The 16,815-nt window shown below is 49.2% G+C and overlaps 1 non-coding gene across 1 annotated transcript; it reads right to left on the minus strand.

Moving 5' to 3' along the window:
* Positions 1-626: 626 nt before the first annotated feature.
* Positions 627-700, minus strand: TRNAN-GUU (transfer RNA asparagine (anticodon GUU)). Its single transcript has one exon. It is a non-coding gene; the product is annotated as a tRNA-Asn (tRNA).
* Positions 701-16,815: the final 16,115 nt, after the last annotated feature.

Raw genomic sequence — 16,815 nt, forward strand, 5'->3', positions numbered from 1 at the left:
TCTCTGTTCAGACTTCCAGAACCTATTTAAGCCATTCTTCTTTCAATCTTTAGTTTGCGGCTTTCACTCTATAGCAGTAATAGGTGTGTGTGTTTTTTTTTCTTTTGTATACGTCACCATCTGCATATTTAACCGCGTGTTAGTCGAGAATATACGGCTTGCTGTTTTAACACTTCTGTCATCGCTATGCCGCTAGTATGAACTTTCGCAAATATCGGGTCAGCCGGTGGCTCTGCGTACTCGCCATGGCGTCAGGTGTTTTATGAGAAACAGCGAAGAGGCATCTTCTTGACATTTCGAGAATGCAAAGCGTATAGTGTTAGTAAAAACAATTTTTTTTCTTTTTAATGCCACGTGTCTTACGTGAAAGAAATTATTCTTTTTTTTTTGGAATACAGAAAGCGTGCAGAACACTAACTCGCAAAGAGTGACAATCTGATTGTTGTACAACTCAGCTTGGGCGAGATATGAGCTGCTGTTCCGAGAAAATGAAATCACAACTTCATCTCGCAGGGCGACTGTTTCAAACATCTTTGGTTAGCAGCGCAACGATCTACATTAAGAGTGGTCGTAAAAAAAAAAGAAAAAGAAACTATTACCACAACCTAATCAAAAGAATTCGTCGTCGGCCCCGGGAGGGCTCGAACCTCCAACCTTTCGGTTAACAGCCGAACGCGCTAGCCGATTGCGCCACGGAGGCTGACGTTCGAGCTCGGATATAAATAACAGTCGAGCATAGCGCCGGGCTGATATTTTGTAAGCGAAGTGCGCTTTATTTTTCCAGCTGCGTATTCGTTCTCTTGTACACTTTCCAACGTGATATTTCCGCTCTCTCCATCCTCGTTATCTATTGGGCGCAGGATCAGACCTCGCGGAACCTGCAGGGGGGCAAGCACGTCAACGAAGGATGGGGGGGGGGGGGGACCGAGCCCTCCCCTCTTTTGATCCATAGGACGTATACCGTGATGACAGCTATAGCTAAAGCCCCTGCATCTACGCGCCTGGTCGGCGGAAACATGTATGGAGGGGCTTTAGCTATAGCTATCGCCGGCCTACATGACATGGCGAGTAACGATTGCCTTGTTTTGCCAACGACCTTTGTCGATGGCCAGAGCAGTTTTATTATTCCATGTTCGCACATCACCTCGCTGCCTCTACCACCAAGACCGCAGCAGGACGAAATGTGATCGATGGAAAAGAAAAAAGCGCTACGAAATAACATGCCCTTGGATAGCGTGCCGCAGCGTCTCCTTCATATCGCCACCGAAGCAAACGTCGCGCGTGCACGTTAAAGTAGGCAGTTGGTTGACGTCATACAGTTACAGTAAGGACCACTCTTAAATGGAGCACCCCATTCGAACGGAACTTTACATTTCTTTTTTGGGAAACAATGTAGCGGACCTGAAGCGTTATGCAAACATTCGCTCAAGAAAAGTTATCGTGCAGGATTTAGTGCGAAATGTGATCGGCAATCGGCGCCGGAGTATACTAGTAAAGTGTTTTTTTTTTTTTGAGAGCGGCGCACGGCTGTACAAGTTGCTCACAAAACGCAATTGGCATGCGTTGCTGACAACCAGGCAAAGAAAATTAACTAAGCGGCGTATTGAACACTCCAGTTCGAAAAGTATTTGAGTAGGAAACTACATAATTAAACAAGTCGTTAGTTGGAAGTTACTAACAAGTTACATATTTGTAAATGAGAAACAGAATGGCCAGCATCACCAAAATTACCATGTTTGGCTTCAAAAAAAAAAAAGAAATTCAAATAGCATGTATTATAGGTAGGGGTGGGTGGCGATTCAGACTACGTCGATAAAATCCGAAACACATTCGGCGGAAAGAAAGAGAAAAGACATCATGGTTGGGATTTATTTGAAAGACAACGAATTGCGGGCCCTGAATTGTGGTCATGTGACCGTGCGCAAGTACATTAGTGGAAAAAAGCACGACACGCTAAAGGCGTGTGCTGTGATAACAGTCGTCGCCCTAGTTTCCCATCAACTCAGGTTTCTGGATGTTAAGGGAACATATGAAAATGTAACACACGTAGCGATCTTCAGCACGTTAGAGGCAGTAGGACTTTGCGGCATGATCTACTTCTGCATTAGTAGCTGCCTACAAAGGAGATCATTTTGCATACTTACCGAGGATGGCCCATCCTCCCAGCATCCTCCCGGACAGCTTATCTCGTAAGAACAAGTCACAGATTTAGGCGGGTGGTCATTGACATAAATCTCTCGTGGACCCCTCATGTGAATTATGTTACAAAACGCCTGACAGTAATTTGCCATATGTTTAGGTTCCTAGCAGGAAAGACCTGGGGAGTGTAAATACCCTCTATGCTGCAACTGTACAGGGTCTTCTTCATTTCATTCCTGCGGTATAGCCTACCGGTCATCTCCGACACCTGCAGAACTAACCTGAATGCAATCCAAGGTATCCAAGCCCAAGGCAGCAGGATATACCTTGGTCTACAGCAGAGCGCGTCATCGACATAGGTTATTGCGATCGCTCAAGATTACACTATGAGACGACCATTACCATGGAAGCAATGCGTGCTCACATATGACACTTCACACCGACGCCTACCTACCACCTCGCAAGGCTCCCTTCAGAAAAGCTGCACACGACATTCAGTGTAACTGTCTCCGCGCACCGTGCCTCTCTTACTTCAGAGCACGCACCTGCTGCAGGACATTCGATTCCTCCATGGTGTGTGAGCCGTACTCTTGTAAACCTCACAATCCCAGGACTACAGAAAAAGTGGAACTTGCCGTCATCAGCTCTCAAGCAACTTACTTTACTCCTCTTGTACGGGATATACAGCGACTGAACACACGTCTATACTAATGACTCAACTACAAGAACCTGTTCCAGTGGCGCTGTAGGTATGCCAACAACGAGAACCCAACGGTTCAAGACTTCCATATCACTGCGTCTACCGCTGCAGAGCTCGCGGCTCTCCGTGGTGCGCTTCATGTGACCACAAAAAGAGTCCTGAAAAATGCGCAGTCTTCTGCAATTCAAGGCCGGCCTTACAATGTATACAGTCATTTCTCCGACATGGAACTCACGATCAACTGACGGGCGCATTCGCTGAACTCATCCATCATTTCAGCGAAAAAGGCCGCGAAATCACTTTTCAGTAGATATCAGGCCATTGCGGTATCGTAGGAAATGATGACGTGGGTAAGGAGGCTCTAACGTCAAACCAAGAAGACCGCTGCATCCCCATTCATCTGTCAAGGACAGACGCTGCGAGACCGCTTAGCGTTCAAGCACGCACACTCTCGTTAGCTGAGTGTGCCCACTAACTTCGGCGTGGTCAGTGAAACCTGTGCGGAAGTGTGTGTGCAAACCTCCCCCCAAAAGGCGGGTCGGCTACGATTACTTCGAACGCTCCGAATTGGTAGCAGGTTGAACTGCCGTTTTTCCCTTACCTAGGGATCTAGGGAGGATAGAGTGTTTATAAGCAGCTGCTGTGCGGCTGCTGAGAGTGCATTCCTCTTTTAGTCATGTTACACTGATGAACTGTAACGTTCTAATGTAGATACTGTAAATAAATCCTGTATTCCTCGTTCTCGATGAGAAGCAGTCTTTCCCTTCAACAACGTCCTCAGCGTGGATAAGTTCGACGACGGCATGGGCCAGCTACCATCTACATCATGCCCGACCCCAACCGTCACAAGCCAAGTTCGCGCCTGCCGCTTCGAAAAAGTGTATGTGTTCATGCTGTGCGCGCTTTTAGCGCGTTGAAGTTGACTTTTTTTCGATCGTGCTCTCAGTTTCATGTAGTTTCGTCTTGCGGCGAAAGTGTACGAAAGTGTAGCTGGCCTGTGACATAAAAGCGACTTTATTCATGCTATGTTTTGTGCTCCACCAGAAGTCAGCACATTCTCGACGTTTTTGCAAGGCTCAGTATGACTTACGGATGCAGTCGTTTAGCTTCGAATGTACGCCCGCATGTATTGATTTGGTTTGTGGTGATTAACGTTTTTAACGTCCCGAAGCGACTAAACCTATGAGGGAGGTCGTAGTGGATGGCTCCAGATAACTTTATTGAGGTCGCCTGGGGATGTTTAACGTGCACTTTGATCGTTGTTGTACGTAGGCTGGTAAATTCCTCGTTGGCGTTTCGTGATTCTCGCGCGGGCGCGGTAGCGCTGCCCCAGAATTTGGCGCCTCTGTGTGATTGCGTTTCTTTATTAAATTTTATTTACTAGTTGTAACAACGTGTCAATATTTCGTATTACTGACGGCGCCTCCAGGGTACCAAAGCGGCAACGGGAACACTTGTAATGTCACCTGCTCTCCAGAGACCTCTGTTAGCCGTTACATGTGCCCTCCTGGAGCAGTACTTGTGAAAAAAAATCTATCGTCGCGATTACCGAAGCACCCCGCAACGAAAAAAGCACCCCGCGACTGCTACAACATACCGCGCCCGTGCGAGGAGAATTATGGAACACCAACGAGGAATCTCTTCACGGGCCTCTCGCATTTCGCCTCAATCCCGGCTGCTGCCTGACGTGTCCTCAATATTGGAGACATGAGCAGCGGCTACTCGCACGTTTGGTGTGCAGGATTACAATGGCCGAGAAAGGCCTCAAAGGACCGCAGGACCGCTGATAAGGATTAACATTTTTACTGCTTAACGTCAACATTTTTATGCGTCCGATTAAGTAAATGGGTATCGCATGCGTCATATTCACTGTATGTGAGCCTACGAAACCACGTACACATACTTTCACGCTGCCAAAACCTGAAACTCTGGTAATTACGCGCGTGTGTGAGCACAGCGCGGGCTTGCGTCGTGTTTCAGCAACACGAACTCTCAACGTGCGCGCGCCTTACGCCTTGAATAATGGTCCTTTTCTCTATTTCTTCCGCAATTTCATCACGACATTCTTAAGGCCAGTTACCGACTGACGAAGCAAGATCTCGATTGAAAAAGCAGCTCCGCAGGGCTCGAACGAACTTTTCCGCAGATTTCCTCCCGTAGCGTGTTAGCCGTCGTCTGCTACGGCAGGGCCAGCACCGGCGGCGCCACCATCGAGGCCACGCCGAGCGGAGGAGGAGGGAAGTGGTTGGCGCTACTTTCGCCTCAGTGTGGAATATTGCCAGTATCTATACTTGCCAGTATCTATAGCATCGACAAGTTGATAGACCAAACCGTCATAACATTAGTCGTGCAGCAGACTCGGGCGAGCGTCTCAGTGCGCGTTTTCAGAACATCGCAGATAGGGCGCCGTAGCAGAAATCTTCCTCGCGTCTGTGCTTGCTGCATACCCGAGTTATTGCCGATGACTGTTTGCCGGTTTTATGTTTCGCGAGCCAAGCTTCACGCACGTTGTCCTGCGGCTACGTGTGAATAAGGCTGACACCGAGCTCTGTTGCGTACGTACGGCACTGCTGCCCCGAGCAGTAGCCTACCTTGTTGCGCGCCTTCAAAGGCAGCCACTACCTATTGTAGTGCTTTCAAGCTTTGTAAAGGAGACACTCGAAGCGGGAAAATCTCGCCACTAAATGAGGACCGCAGCGTACGAGGGAATTTAAACTCTCGTTTTCAGCTCGCTTCGGCGCTCCCGAAGCAGCCGACGCGGCCGCTATGTCCACGTGATCCCTAATAGCACGTCACGCCGACGGTGGCGCCAGCTTTTCCAGTGGTGGAGCTCGAGGCCAATACGTGCTTGACGCCACGCATTGAATTCTACACGGGGTGCTTCGCTGGGAACTATTTGGCTGCATTTTATGGTAATAAAACGCGCTCACGGCAGTGAATTGATTTTATATGGCGCTCCAATGCATGATTTTACACAAAATGGGCTGAAACTTTCTTTTTACTTCAAAGAAGCTCAAACTACCATTCAATGGGGGACTGGCACTCAGCCAAACAATACGTGTTTGGCGACAGCGCATGTTTCGCTGGCGGTCCACTTGCTCTGGTAAAACTGGCGTTGAATTTCATGATTACGGCATTCTCTGCGAATGTTGCACTGATTATGTAAAAGTCAGCATCCCTGTACAATTTAGGGAAAGCAACTAGGTAATGTGCACTTTACATTACCAATTTAAGGCATGCACCTCCGTTCCGTTTTTTCTTTACTTTTTTTTAATTCGCTGTTAAACGTGAAGAGGTATTGAGTTCAATTAAGCAAGATAGGTCGCTGTGATTGACAGCACGCTAACACGATCGCCAGGGTTCTTCAGACGATAATATTTTCAGTGCAGCACACTAAAACAGCGTAGTTTAAGCAGTGAGAACTGGCCTTGCATAGTTGCGCACAAAGTTGTAATTATTCGAGAGGCTAAAATCGTTAAGTTGTCTTATTTGCGCTAATAATGGCTGCTGTTTTCCGTCCGCCTACCAACTCCACACTGAAGAGCGAAATGATATCATAACTGGCCTTCAACTCAATGTGCTGACGCCTTGCGTCTGGAGACTGATGTCACACATGATCCTCACTAATACCTAATTGAAGCTTTGCTTTTGTAGCAGCGAGTCGAAGCACAAGGGGAATTAAACTCGCCCTCGTGACATCAGAGCTAAATAACAAAAGAAAACCTCAGACCGCCACGTGTAACCACTAAGCAAGAATCATGCGATTGCCGCCATTATTATCATGCTGTTGCTGTAATATTAAGTGCAAGTTAACTGCATGACGCAATAATGAGTGCTTTCTAGCAATTCTGACCTTCTCTCTCTCTCTCTCTCTCTCTATATATATATATATATATATATATATATATATATATATATATATATTACATTTCCTCATTGATGTTGCTTCGTTACAAAAATTGCGGAGTGATGAACGCATCGGTACAAGTGGGTAAAGCGCGGCATTTGCGTAACGATTCAACTACCTGATTTCTTTAAAACTGGGGAAAATTCTTAGTGTCATTTTACTCGAAAAGACAAAGCGACAGTAAAATTGGTGCGACTGTGGAGAACGGAGGGTGGGATGATCACACATCGGCGCGCTCAACTGGGGCAGAGACTAATCTTACTACAGCGCAAAGATGACAGTGCAAGGCTAAACGCTTCTGTACATCGTCAAAAAAATGCAGACCAGCTTTTACGGCCATGGTACAACCACAGAAGAAAAAGGTCTTTGTAAAGACGTGCACGCCTAGCCGCACGTATAATAATGTAAGGCGTAGCAGACGAGGCGTGGCGTAACCTACACCATTCGTGGTTCTGCCAGTGTCCGCCTGGTGGCGACTCTGCTCGATCACGCGGCCAATGGAGGCTATTGTCAGCGACAACGTAAGAACACCGTGGCATATGTGCCGCTGTATAACTCAAAAGGTAACGTTCATAGATGTACCAACCAATTGCGTTTACTCATTTTAATCACGTCCAAAACTTGATTTTCTTCCCTGTGTTACCCGATACAGAAGAGGGTGGTAACTCGCTACGAAAGACTTTGTCTTTAAAAGAGAAATGTATCTGTTCGCTTAGACAAGGTTGCTGAGCGCGCGTTTTGGGAACGCGCTGGCTGAGCGAGATGCTGCCAGCACGCGGCAAGCGCGGGGTCTGGCAACCATCGGCAACGCGGCACACCATCAGTTTCGTTGCGTGAGCGGGTGGCCATAGGCGCGCGTAGCGTGCCTCGGTGGCCGAGAAGAAGCCTGCGCAGCGGAGGACTTGTCCGACTGCCACAGCTGCCGCCATCTGTGTGTCTGCCTACGTACGCACAGGCGGCGGCAAAATTTCCAAAGCAAAAAATAGGGGCGGAATGAAAGCGAGCAAAGGCGGTGTGGGCCTAATGTCCGCGAAAGTGGATGGATAGATGTAAGGATGCTATGAGCGTCGCCTTTAGAACGGAGGGTGTGCGTTGCGCCACCGGGCTCTCGATAATATATTGCCATATGTCCTGCCCATAACAAGCCTGCCTTATGTAGGTCAATCAAGCCGAATCACACACTGAATGACTAAAGGCAAGGCGTAAAGGCAAGGCACGTCCTACCTATGTTGTGCAGGTGGATGACCGAGGTTACACAGAATTTTGAACAAAGGTACGAACTTATTTATTGTCCTGATGTGTGGTCGAATTCACGATATTGGCGCGCAGACACATTCGCGTATCGTCTCTGTTAACAAACGTGTCCGTGACGTAAGACAATCAATGGCTCATACCGCTCTTAAGCAATGGCTCATGCCCCCGTAAACGCGGCCTGCCCATTTCGACGACAGAAGAGAAGTTCTACGCCGAAATGATGAGCGGCCACGGAACACACACTGGCTGCGGAAGCACCGGGTTAACACTTCCAACGCGAGTTGCCACTTCTTGTCGTCCGTCACGGCAGCGATCGTTGTAATGTCGTTGTCGAACCATAGTGTGTCACAGACGTTGCACGTTAAGCCAAAATGACGATTCCGGTTTTCTTGTGCTTCTCTTTATCTTTTATCCCGCTTCTCCACGTGTGCGGCCAACTTCCCATAGACGTCGCCGCGCTACCATTGCAGGACAATGACCCTTTCGACTACTCTCGAACAATCCCTTTGTCACCCGGCTAATCTAATGTTGCTTACAAATAACGACGAATTAACTTTTTCGTTGGCCGAAGCGGTGTCATTTGCCGAAAATTGCTTTGCTCTTCCATACAGCGGTCACCATACCCTTTAATTGGCAGTCGCGATCCGCTTGTGTTTTGTTTTTTTCGTTAGCCACTTTCTCCTTCCGAATCACTACCCTGACTCGTTATCGCGGTAGCTTTAAACGAAAAGCAGGGCAATCTATATCCGTCACTTACGCTTGCGCTGCAGTGTTTATATTTTTGCTAGTATTTGCTGCCGAAAACGACCACCAGCCTAAAAAGAAAGGGAAAGAGAACCTTCGCTGCCAAGCGACGAATCCCGGTACTAGTTTATTATGGTCAGAAGAGTGCGCCGACAGGCTGCGGCTCAGGTGTCCTGGACTGAGGACTGCGCCGACGACCGAGACCCCCTGGAGGGGAGCGCCCGGGTGGAATCTTGCACGCCAATGAAGTCCATCTTCAAAAATAGATTGCGCCGCTCGTGATATGGCTCGTGATTCACCGCACGCAGTCGTGCTCACTAAGCAGGTGGAAGTTGGCAGATTTTAGCAGCCACTGCGTGCAGCAGAGGAATAGCAAAATCTGCGGGAGGTGTACAAGCATCCCTTTAATAATATACTGCACGGCACGTCACGGAAATCCCATAAACAAGGACGAAAATCATGTACAGCATTTGCCCGGAGACGGCGGCAGGTTGTCGGACGAAGGATGGCCTGCCTGACACACTCTTGCTGTCTGCGGTGAAAGCGCTGTGTTACTGATTGCATGAGACTTCGTGAGTGCCGGAGATGTATATGCAGGGAGCGATCGAGCAATCCATACTTGGAAGGGGCGCTAGCCGCGCTGATGTACTTTAGAACAATTCGGGTAAGCTCTATCAGAGACACATAAGCACTACGGGGTACTTGAAGCGTCTTGCGCATGCTGAAGAGGATGTATGAGCGCTAGGGTACAGGCATGACGTAACCAAATACACAAGTTACATTCATTAACGAATACAATGTTTACATGGCCTCATTACGTTACAGCTAGGCGGGGGCGGGGTCGCGATGGGCCAGTTTGTTTAGCAGGGAAAAAATTAGAAACATTTTGATGTGAGAAAAGCAGAGACGTCGACCGCAGGAGCTTTGACTGGCATGCTACTCATTCTGGGTAGGAGAAAGGGGATTGAAGAGGTGTTTTTCAGAAATGAGGACAATGAAACTTGGCGCGGCGGCGGCTCTCGTTATCAGCGCAGTATGCCGCCTCAGTCAAAGGCGTCCGTCATCGATGCAGAGTTGCATCGGCTGGCCGCAGCCGAAAGTGCGGAAGCCCGCAAAACGCAAGGCTGAGAGCGGATGCATGCTCTTCGAAAACGTCAGACAGGAGATGGCGTGGCAGTTAAGGAAACTGAGTGCAAAAGTAAGAAGCCACGATAACATACCTCAGAGCCAACGCTCGCAGTGAAATACCACAAGCTGTTTTTAATGCAGCTTCTTTTCCCTCGTCCTAACCACTTATGTGAAACTCCATGTATGTGGTAAATAAATGAGCTTGAACTAGAACTTGGCGCAGCGACGAGCACATTCGGTAGTAGGAATGAATGACAATGTTTTATTTTAGATTATTTACACTGACTCCAGATACGGAAGCCCCCTCCGTGTAGAAGCATATTAAGCATCTGAGTTCACATCAGGACACGTCAGCCCTCCTCCACAAACCAAAGGTCTCCGCTTTAAGAACAATAGTCCTCCATAGAAGACTAGACTAGGGAATCTGATGACTGTATCTCGGCCAATCCCAATCATCGAATCGGTTGAAATATCCCTCCCATGCTGACGCACTGTTCTGCCGGACTTCGTCTCCTACGTCGCACCCTCGCCCAGCACACGAGGCAACCACGTCACAATATATATATATATTATATATATATATATATATATATATATATATATATATATATATATATATATATATATATATATATATATATATATATATATATATATATAGTGAACGCGCAACACATGCCTGACTTTCAACGTCATCATCTCCACGTATCTGGTAGTAGCACGAGCTCGGCTGGAATAAAACGGTTCCTTACAAGTGGTGGACGGTTCTTTTCGTTCCCCAAGACCTCTCGCACGTTCTCACTGGAGCTCTGCTCGGGTCGCCGCATAACATCACCGGCCATGCTTGCTTCATCGAACCCCGGCACGTCCGAGGCTGCTGCTCCACTGCAGCCTTCGCCTTCCGTCGTGACCGTCAACAGCGGCCAGCGCGACCCTCAAGTCTTCGCTGGTCTATGTGGGGATGACGTAGATGACTGGTTCCAAAACTACGACCTCGTAAGTGACTTCAACAAGTGGGACAGTTCACAAAAGTTACGGACCGTCCCATTCTACCTGTCCGATGTAGCGAAAACCTGGTTTTGAAACCATGAGCCCGGTCTTCCTGACTGGGCGACGTTCACGCAACAGCTTCAGCAGATTTTTGGTGCCCCAGCTGTTCGCGCTGAGGCCGCGAAGAAGAAGCTTGGAGAGCGCATCCAACTCGCCGGTGAATCGTACGCCTCATACATTGAGGATGGGCATGCATTGTACAAACGTGTGCACGCCCCCATGTCCCAGACCGACCGAATACGCCACGTTATTAAAGGCATAAACACCGTCGCCTTCAATCCCCTTGCTACGCAAAATCCTGCCACCATCTAGGATGTGATAACTACTTGCCAGCGACTTGAGGAGTTGCAGTGCCTTCGGCTATGCACCGATACCTCCGACCTTCGTCTCCCTTCGACCATGGACTTGCGCACGCTTATCCGCGACATCGTCCGTGAAGAGCTCCACGGGTGGTCCTCTTCCTGCGCTCCGCAAAGTACCGTCCCTTCTCCACCAACCGGCTTGCGCGACATCATTCCGCAAGAGATCACGTCGGCATCGCGTCTGCCGTGCTCCGACGGCCCCTGCACTCATCAGGTACCAACGTTTACCGACGTTGCGGCGCTTTCTCCAGCCATCACCGCCCCTTCGCCTACACCAGGAGACCACCTCCCAGTGGCTTCGTTGTCACTGCCAGTGCGTGTACAGCGTTACTATGCTCCGCGTCCTGCCAGGCTCATTTACTACTACTGTGGCTATCGAGGGCACATCTCCCGATTTTGTCGAAGGCGTCAACAGGATGAGCAACGTGGCTACGCTCCCGAGGGACGTACAAGCGTCCATCCAGCATTGGGCTATCAGCGCACGTCTTACAGCTCCTCTTATCGCCGGTCACCTTCTCCTTCCTACCATACTCATATGCCTGTGAATTCTCGTGATTCTCGCCGCAGGTCGCCGTCTCCACGTCATCGTTCGGTGTCGCCTCTCTGACCCGCTTCTAATGTCACGAACGCCCTTTCAGAATACTCCCCGATACAGTTTAGTAGGGGAAATTGTATCCACTGGACAGCCTACGATTCCTTTGGAGAAACCGCCCAATTTGTTGTCAGTGTTTGTAGAAGGTGTATACATCGAAGCTCTCGTTGATACAGGCGCAGCCATTTCGATTATTCCTGCTGACTTTTGCTCCCGCTTCCGAAAAGTGACCACGCCTTACTCGGGCCATTCTCTTCGCGCAACGAGCAACACTATTATCCGTCCGATCGCGCAGTGTACTGTTCGGGTGTCCATAGACGGAATTCTTAACCACACTGTTTTTGCGGTATTTCGTCAGTGAAATCACGAACTCATCTTGGGGTGGTACTTTTTATACTCTGCGTCCGCTTCTATCTCTTGTCGCCAGCGCCTCATACAACTGGTTGCCATCGGCAATTCTCTTCCTAACCATGAAAAACACATTCGTCTTGTCATCTACTCCGATTACGTTCTTTGGCCATCTAGAGAAGAGATTATAAGTGTCAGCTCCTGCAACAATGTGGATGGCGACGTACTCATTCTACCCTACGGCCATATCATATCTCGAGGGATTCTGATTACCCCTGGTCTTATTCGCTTCTCTCAGGGCATTGCTTACCATCTTAAACCAAACTGCCGAACCCAACTGTTGCCTCGTGGATCAACTGTCACTTGCGCTGTTGACGCTCATCCGCTGCAATTGTCACACTTTCGACACTGCCACCCAAGTCAAGATCGCCGCCAAGTAATACCTCTTCCACACCATTGTTGGCAACCATAAGCCCTGACCTAACGCCTCCCCAGAGTCAAGATCTCCTCACACTATTGAGCAAACACCGTTCCTTGTCCGACGTCAATTCGCCCGTCCTCGGCATGACTACCGCCGCTGCTCACCGAATACAGACTGTGGCTCCAGCATTGTTCAGCGGCGCCCATGTCGCGTGTCTCTTACAGAGGGCAAGATCATCGAGGAAAACGTATCAGACATGCTTAGACGAAATATCATACGTCCTCCCTCGAGTCCCTGGTCCTCCCCAGTTGTTCTAGTACAGAAGAAAGACGACTCACTGCGTTTTTGCGTCGATTACCGCGCGCTGAACAAAATCACGCGCAAAGATGTTTACCCCCTGCCCCGGGTCTACGATGCACTAGATTCGCTCCACGGTGCCGAATATTCTTCTAGCCTCTACCTTAGATTCGGCTACTGACAAATACCGATGTCCGAATCCGACAAAGAAAAAACGGCGTTTGCTACCCCTGATGGGCTCTATGAGTTCAGTGTGATGCCTTTTGGACTCTGCAATGCGCCTGCCACCTTCGAACGCATGATCGATAATGTCTTGCGTGGTTTGAAATGGAAAACCTGTCTGTGCTATCTCGACGACATTGTAGTGCTTTCAACCACGTTCTCACAATATTTGCAACGTCTTGATGAAATTCTTGCCTGTCTTGAAAACGCTGACCTGCAGCTCAACAAAAAAAAAATGCAGTTTCGCCAGCAAGACCATCAAAGTTCTGGGGCACGTAGTCAGCAAAGAAGGTATTCGACCGGACCCTGAGAAGCTTGCTGCCGTCCTCGAATTTTGCCGTCCGCTGCGTCAAAAAGACCTGCGCAGTTCTCTCGAACTTGCTTCTTACTTCCGGCGCTTCATACGCAGCTTCGCTGCGCTTTCGTCCCCGCTCCATCAACTCCTCGCCAGTAATGCGTCCTTCGTTTGGTATGACGAATGTGAACGTGCTTTCCTGGCTTTGAAACATGCCCTGACGTCAGACCCAGAACTGAGCCACTTCGATCCGAGTGCGCCCACCATCCTTCACACTGACGCTAGCAGTCATGGTCTCGGTGCCATTCTCCTGCGACGTGACAACACCTTCCGCGAACGAGTAATTGGTTATGCTAGTCGTACACTATCTACTCCAAAGAATAAATACACCATAACCGAGCAGGGAGTGCCTTGCTGTTGTTTGGGCAGTGCAAAAATTTCGCCCATATCTTCACGGCCGCCATTTCACAGTCGTTACCGACCATCGGGATCTGCTGGCTTTCGTCGCTAAAGAATTTATCAGGTCGCCTGGGTCTCCGGGTGCTTCGCCTACAGGAGTACGATTTCGATGTCAGCTACAGGGCTGTACCCCGAAATTCAGACAACAAATGCATGTGCACTATGCAATGACTTAGCGAACTTACCTCACATGCTCTGGCGATGTGCCGCGTTACGCGGCGATGAAAGCAACACTTCTTCACGCTGGGATGCGGTCCTACACAGCTCCAACCTCGAAGAACAGTTATGGGCAGTCCAACGGGCCCGCGACGCGGCCGAGAGGCTCGGCCTCTCTGTCCCGACGTGGGTGCCCTAAAGGACCCTAATAAAGATTTTCATCCATCCATCCATACAAGGCTGGAAAGAAGCATCAAGACGCCGATGCTCTACTCGCTACCCTCAGCCTAATCATGACGATTCACCATCGCCTCTCCGTACTAGCGTACGTCCCGAGTCCTCTTCCTCGGCTTTACCCATCGCAACCCTCGATTGGCTAAGACCTCACAGCCCATCTGTCCTTGTTTCCCACCAACGTATCAACCCATATTGCCGAACTATTCTCCAACGCATGGAAGGTTCTTCGTCACCTCCGAACGCCCGACCTCGCCGACAACTTAACCAATTGAAGCTGCACAATGAGGGCTTTACATCGCTACATTTATCACCTCGACGGCAACAAATGGGTCCCGGTCATAACACGTTCTCTGCAACGTGAGGTGCTCGAAGCCTTTTACGGTCACCTCACGGCCGGTCATCTAGGCTACCACAAGACTTACGACCGATTACGAAGTCGCTGCTCCTGGCCTGGCCTGTCTTCAGCCGTTGCGAAGTACGTTGCATCCTGCGTTCATTGTCAAAACCGCAAACGACCAACAACAGCTCCTTCTGGCTCTTTACAACCTCTCCCTTGTCCCGCTTCGCCTTTCGAAGTAGTTGCAATATACTTGTACAATCCTCTACTCGCGACCTCACATGGAAATCGCTGGATTGTAACGGCCGTAGACCATCTAACACGCTAAGCGGAGACAGCATCTCTACCATCCGGGACTGCTGCTGAAGTCGCCGATTTCTTTCTACACAACATTTTCTTACGTCATGGCGCTCCACGCGTTCTCCTTATTGACCGTGGCAGAGTCTTCCTCTCTTCTATCCTTACCGAAGTTCTGCGCGCCTCTAACAGAATTCACAAGACGACTTCCAGTTACCATCCGCAGACAAATGACTTGACGGAGCGTTTTCATCGTACTCTCTCCGACAAGATTGCGATGTACATCCACCCCGACCACACGAACTGGGATGCAATCCTGCCGTTCGTGACATTCGCCTATAACACTGCTACGCAACGTACCACCGGTTTCTCCTCTTTTTTCCTCATCTATGGTCGTTCACAAAGTTTCGTTCTTGATGTATCCTTTTCGATTCCCGTACCCCCAGAAGCTCCTTTCTCGGAACACTTTCTGTCTCGCCTCGCCCACCTTAATGTATAACTTAACCTACGCCCTAACCTAAGAGCGTAGGTTAGGGCGTGTTGGTATTCCATAACTGAGGTTTTTTAGCGCACGAAAAGGGACGAAAGACAGTGGTAAGACGCGGACACAGTGCTGTGTGCGCGTCTTGCCACTGTCTTTCGTCCCTTTTCGTGCGCTAAAAAACCTCAGTTAAAGTATAAACCCCATGCAAGCGATCTTACGGGCGACAGCGACAAGCGACGCGATGGAGATGGCTGTTGCGTTGGCTAATCGCCTAGAAGTCGTACCCCATGCGAGCGATGACTTCGAGCGACGTCTCTCCAGTGTTGCCGGTATGAGGGCAGCAATATAGGCGCCGAAACTGGCGTGACGCGTGCTTTATTAACTTAAGTTGATGTGTTTTACTGTAAAAAGCAACATAAGATATTTCTGAAGGGCTTCCAGTAGGTTCTTATCCTTGCACTATACATATTCTATCATTTGCTCGTTCCGTGCCACAATCGGTAGTACTTCAGTGATGTACATACAGATCCGGTTTCGCGCTGTTGGCTAGTCGCTCATAGCACTTCCGGGTGGCGAGCGACGAATTCTAGATTTGCAGAACCCAGCGATCGCGTGAAAAGACCGAGCGATCTGTTCAAGCGACTGCCCGATACGTCGCTCGAAGCCGTCGGTCGTCGCTGTCGCGCACAAAATCGCGCTCAAATGCCTTAACACCCGGCATCTCTCAGGATGCTCGCAAGTTTCGTTACGACTCGACCCACCATGCTGTGGCTTCTTCCCCTGGCGACGAAGTTCTCCTTTGGGCTCCTATGCGCGTTCCCGGCTTATGCGAAAAATTTCTCACGCGTTTTTTTGGACCTTACACGGTCATTGAGCAGACATCACCTGTCAATTACCGCGTCTCGCCCCTTAGAACGCCGTGTGATTGTCGTTGCCATGAGACAGAGATAGTGCATGTCTCTCGCTTAAAACCATATGCTCGACGTATTTCATTATACTTCCGCGCGGCCAGGCGGCCGCTTCCACAGCGAGAGGGAATTAGTGTGAGCGCAACACATGCCTGACTTTCAACTTCATCATCCCCACATATCATCATCGATTGTTCATCTCCTTCATCTGTGTATATCATCACCAGCAGCACAGCTTGATCCTCGTGGTAGTAGCACGAGCTCGGCTGGAATACAGCGGTTCCTTACAATCTATATCTATGTATATATATTTTCTCCCCGTAACAATATATATATATATATATATATATATATATAGTGATTCGCAGGAAGGAGAAAAGATGCTGTTTCCTGCTACCCGTGAGGGGGCACAGCTCAGCAACAGGTGGAGGGGGAGAGATGGAGAGAAAATAGAGGTAAGGAGGGGAAGGAAGTAGGT

This window comes from Dermacentor variabilis, chromosome 1 (genome assembly GCF_050947875.1).
Source record: "Dermacentor variabilis isolate Ectoservices chromosome 1, ASM5094787v1, whole genome shotgun sequence".
Classification (NCBI taxonomy): Eukaryota; Metazoa; Arthropoda; class Arachnida; order Ixodida; family Ixodidae; genus Dermacentor; species Dermacentor variabilis.